Below are 6057 nucleotides of genomic sequence, written 5' to 3'. Positions count from 1 at the left end.
CCACCTTAGAATTTAATGAGTTTGACTCTACATTTCCTCTATGTTTGTTGGTCTGTGTGCTGCAAGCATGTGAGGCGAGATATTGCAACTGTGAGGAAGATTTGCAAATATGTTCTGATGTGAGAATACCAAAACGAAACCTTCAGAGACTTACATGTGCCTTATATATAAACGACGTGGCAAGCCTAGGGTTCCTAGCTGAAATAGTGCATATTCCACCTTCATTTTTGTGCATTTTTCTATTCTCATTCTGTGCCACAACTGTGAGGGTGCGAATCCTTATCTGACGGTGTGCTTTCCGTGAAAGTGATGTGAGATTAGTCAACTGTGAACAAAACTCTCAACGAGCATATGATGAGAATATCGTACGTGCCTGGCTAACACGGAGAACCTCAGATGAAACATTATATGACTTAACCTTTGTTTTTTCTTTGCTGTTTTGTTTTCTCATTCCGTCCTAAATGTGTGAGTGGGAAACTTTCACTGCTGTTATTCTTGATGTGAAAGTGATGTGAAGTCAGCCATTCTTTAAGTAGGTATGTGTGCATGTGAGTTCCCAGAATGTTTCAAAGTTTTGTTTTCCTAGTGAATGTGTTCATGAAAATGAAAAATTTCAGGGATAAATTCGTTTGAACGTTCAATTTGCGCGGTTTCGTAAGGAGATGTAAGGGGAGGAGGAGTTAATACAATCTGATCAAGTAGTCTTTTTCGTTGAAGTTTTGCTTACGAATATTGTGAGATACCGTGCAGTATATGGGGATACTAAATAGTCCTTTACAAGTTTTTTTGAGATGGAAATTTTGTGGTTTCATTGATTCCCTCTCTGTAAGGATGCCAAGGTGATTTTTGGTGTCTGTGTCGATGTCTTAGTATTTGAGTTATTTTCCGTGAATATAAATAGGCAGGAATATAAATAGGTGAATATAAATAGGCAAGACTCAAAAAAGACTATACAGAACCTAAGATCTTTCTAAAGTTTATTCTGAGTTATGTTTAATGACTGCCAATGCCTGAAGTGAGACGACTGTGCCTGCATAAGTGATGATGTATGAAAACTTTTACCTGTCTGAAATAAAAGGACTGTGGTAATTATTGTGAATTTTATGTGTTTTGCTAATACAGGAAGCATTATAGCAGAATGAGGAACTGAGGAAGGAAATGATAACCTCGAATGAAGAATAAACCTACTATTTCATATAGACTTGTGTGAGATATTTATTTTTACACATCTGTAAATAAAGAGAAATTAATTACATTTGATTTTCAGATTTAGGTCACGTTATGATGTTTTAACTGAAAGATGTAGTATAAGATGTGATGTCCACCACCACTAGTTCAGTGTGTCGATTCATTGGCAGACAGGATTGCCGATTACTGAACGGCATGTATGGGTGTATCAGTTATCGTTCTCCCACCAATGGATTTTGGTAAGTTAATTACATAAGGATTGGAAAATAAGGTCAGTGAAACATGATTGAAATCCATTTGATGGCATATTTTGAGTGACTGTAGTACGTTGTTGAGTATTCTTCGTAGTACAATGGATGATGTGTGGTTGTGTTGACAGTAAATGCAGACGACCTTGAGTAATACGTTTTGACTTTCTTTCAGACACAGAACTGAGTGTAATTTTAAACCACAAATATGTCATGCCATGTGTGTGTGTATGTGAATCTTCTAGAATGATAGTTTCACGTCCGAAAAGTACGGTAAGGATGAAAGAGTGAGACGGAGAAGTGTTTTTGCGTGGATGGTAACTGTAACTATCGAAGTACAGGTGTGAGTAAGTGCACATTAGATTAGTTAATAAGATATGATGTATATACCAGATGTATTTTCTACGGCTCGTTAGACACATTTTTCTGATGTTTCAGCAGATATTTGCAATTTATGTTTTGAAATCTGCACCTCTAGTCAGACCAAATAAATACTGCTCATTACGTCTCTCATGTGAAGCCCAAATTAGACAGCAAGCGTCTGTTAAAGTTAGAAACAAAATGATTTTTTAATCGGAATTTTATGTGCCGCTCAACAGAGCGGTCCAAAATTAGTTTAGTGTGATGTTTCTTTTATTGATATATATTAACAGGGACAGTAAAACATGCGGAATAACCTAGTACTTCAGCAGCTACTGAGCAGCGCTTCTGCATGATCGTGGCAGTCAGACTGGCCAATGGCGGTGCTGTCGTTGCTGGTATACTGTTTATTCTCCGCATTTTACTGTTCCAATTAATACATGCGGTAAAACGAATATCATACTAAAGTAATTTGGAACCGCTCTGTCGAATGGTCATGTAAAAATTCGATTTCAAATTATTTTTTTTGTAACGGGAAAGAAAGCGATTCTTTACGTCGAGCCTGGGTGTCGAATGGAAGACGTGATAACAACATTTGTTTGGGCTGACTCCAGCAAATATCTGCTGAGACATCACAGAAAATGCTCCTCATGACTCTCGGGAGAGACAACCTATATTTTTTTTTTTTCTTATTTGCGAAATGTTGGCATATTAACTAAGTATATATTGGACAATTTCTGTGACTAGTAGGTGAAGTGTTGTGTCAATGAGTTTTCTGTATCACAGGAAACAGAAGAGAATGCAATGGCAAACTGAAATTCTTGTACTCGAAATCGGCAGCAGGCCACATTCGTCCACTGCCAGCCTGACGTTCCTACCGTGCGGAGTTGCCTACACGTCACCCGCCAAGTGTGTCTCCTTTGGCGATTGTGTCTACATGCAAGACAGGCACCACACACCATGACACCACGCTGCGTACAAACAGTATGTTAAACACCGGTTTTCGTGGTCGTGCTGTAGCGTTCTCGCTTCCCGCGCCCGGGTTCCCGGGTTCGATTCTCGGCGGGGTCAGGGATTTTCTCTGCCTCGTGATGACTGGGTGTTGTGTGATATCCTTAGGTTAGTTAGGTTTAAGTAGTTCTAAGTTCTAGGGGACTGATGACCATAGATGTTAAGTCTCATAGTACTCAGAGCCATTTGAACCATAAACACCGGTTTTTGCAGGCTCCACCAGAGCGTACAAACTACGCTTCTGAGTAACGCGCGCACCAGGAAAACGGCGACGCTGCTAGCATAGAACAAACACTGTCCGCACATCATATGGACGGAAACTTACTTATGGTGGGTGCATTAAGGCCAGGCACAGCCTCCAGTACACTTTTTTGCTCAAGAGCCAATACTGACATGACAGGGCGGCACCCCAGGGCACATATGTATCAATCTTATTATTAATTGGTAACCTACTCTCACATCACCCGACTGCACAGTGGCAGCGGTACTTACCCCTCTGCCCTTGAGGTAGGCGGCCAGGTTGACTTAGCTCAGCGCCGAATTCACGAACATCAATTACAATTTAGCACGTCATAAGATATAACTGTCTCTTTGACCATTTTTGTTTTTTACTGCGCAAGAAAAATACACTCTTAAGAAGCTGTTAACGTTACTAGATGTTTTTGGATTTGGCTGTTAGTTGCTAAATGTGTATTATTATAAAATGTGGCTGAGTACCGCGGGCCCCACAAATACTTGATTTGGCCCGCAGTTTGACGACCACTGCTCCATCAGGTCACATTTGCACTTGAGCCAGTGCAAAGATAGTATTGAGTTGTACACTTTAAGCAAAATTGTTGTTGCGTAGCCGTTTTCCTGTCAGCGTTTCAGCGATGCTGCCGTGTGTTTGGCAGACAGTTTTATTGTTAGCGGATGTGTTACGACATTATGGTAGGATAGATACTCCGGAAAAGCTGGAGATTAGGTGGTTTGGCATAGGGTCTTTCAGATCCCTGGCCCCTGCTGTTGTGGGACTAACCCGCGGTCTGTACGCCAGGCTTCCTGCAGTCGTCCTTAGCCTCACTTAGCAGGGCTGCACCCCAGGCTGCCATAGGTCCCGCGTTCGTGGACGACATGGATGACGTCAAGGATGTCGCTTCAGACTCTGCCCTGGGCGATACTGCGGAACAAGTACCACGTGATAATGAATGCCAAGAAAAACTTAAAAGCTCTTTCTATACTGGACACCAAAGCGAAGCACCGTGAAGAGAAACATGCCGACAGTCTGGAACCAAGCGACCGCTACGGTCGCAGGTTCGAATCCTACCTCGGGCATGGATGTGTGTGATGTCCTTAGGTTAGCTAGGTTTAATTAGTTCTACGTTCTAGGCGACTGATGACCTCAGAAGTTAAGTCGCATAGTGCTCAGAGCCATTAGAAACATGCCGAACGCCGACGTTGGCGCAAAAAAACACAGCAGCAGATCCTGGTAGATACAGATGATGACGCTGAGGAGTCATCGTCGACTGCTTCTACGACTCCGCATCTGAAGATGAAAGTCGTATCACGGCAGGGGAAGGCGGCGAGAATATGTACTGTCAGAAATTGGCAGACGCTTCAGACGACAAAGGGTTCCAACCTGTACGCCGTAAGAGGAAGCGTAGACGCTGGAACAAGAGACGGAACAGCCATGGTTAGGGTATTACCTAACGCTGCCTTTGAAAGCTGCTGCCTCAATGAAGCCTAGTTGTAATACAGTTGGGCCAACTATGCATTCAAATTGGTCTGAGCCACTCTCCGGTGCTAATTTCATGGGTGACACCATTTTTTTGTCATGCTAGTTAGCTGTTGCCTCTCCAGTATCGACTAAGCATGTCTGGAAACAAAGCACGTTCTCACACCAATTTGTGACGTCAGTGGGCTGATAGTCAGATGTTTCCCAGGAATTGAGTAGGTCAGGAGCTGGAAAACCCGGATGTGTCCCAGGAATTAAGTCTCCAGTATCGACTATACATGTGTGGAAACAAAGCACGTTCTCACACCAATTTGTGACGTCAGTGGGCTGAAAGTCAGATGTTCCCCAGTAATTGAGTAGGTCAGGAGCTGCAAAACCCGCATGTGTCCCAGAAATTAACTAAGTCATGAGCTAAAATTTGAACTGTCCTAGGAATGAAGTATGTCATGAGACCAAAAACAGCGCCCACCAGTCCTGGGACAAAGTAGGTCACTAACATGTAAATATATAGGCCTATACACTGAAGGACATAGGATAACTCTTAACCTATTACAGCCATGCATCATTAAGCATAAAGTAGTTTACAACATTTACTAACAAAAATCACATTGCTATAGTGAAAATGTGCAGAGATCGGATTTACGTGACTCTCACATTATTTGATATTATTAATGGTATATCGATGGCAATGAAAACCTCGTAATACTATCTGTCTGTGGAACCTCGTAATTTCACAAGTCGGTAATTCTATTATCAAAAAAGATTTGAAAGTGCATAGATATCCCCAATCTGTCAATAATTAGGCTTCTATTACACAGTTACACTAGTAACAACATTATCTGTATCACTTTACATATTTTTTGAGCTACCGTTTTTGTCTGTCCTGTAAAATTTAACAAAATGCCTACCATTAATATACGAAATTAGCTCTACTAAGAAATTCGTCAGTGGAGTAGAAAGAGTTGTTTATCAATAAATCCTTTAGTCTCCTCTTAAAACGTACTTTGTTTAGTATTCCCAATTTTTCAACAGCTCTCTGCTGAGTGTCTTCTAGTTCACACCATAAATAATTCGTATTTATTGTTTTTGGACTAAGAAAACTTTAGTTTGGTTGAAGAGACGCTCCCAAAATATGATCCCATACGACGTTATGCAACGATTTTTTTTTATTTTTGTATCACCTATCTCTGATAACACCCATTTTGCATATGGCAATTTGTTTAGTTTTATTATCAGACTGTAATCCTCAAATGCAGCACTAGTGACCTCTTCTATCTGCCTGTCGATATATTTTAGACGTATGTTAGGTGGAAACCTCTTACAAGTTCTGAACTGCTTGTAGTATGTGTTTTAGTATTTAGTAGCAAATATCTGGCTAGAAACCATTCATTAATACATGCGAAAATTTCAATAACGGCTAATCCTACCACTATATTTGACTATCTATTTATTGCAGTGTTTTTATAATCTGTAAGCAAAGCAGTTCTTGCATCTAGTAATAATATTGAAGTAAGGTCAATAAATCACATGAAAATG

Source organism: Schistocerca serialis, chromosome 1 (assembly GCF_023864345.2).
Source record: "Schistocerca serialis cubense isolate TAMUIC-IGC-003099 chromosome 1, iqSchSeri2.2, whole genome shotgun sequence".
Lineage (NCBI taxonomy): Eukaryota > Metazoa > Arthropoda > Insecta > Orthoptera > Acrididae > Schistocerca > Schistocerca serialis.
The sequence above is the reverse complement of the archived record's forward strand: the minus strand, read 5'-3'. Positions refer to the sequence as shown.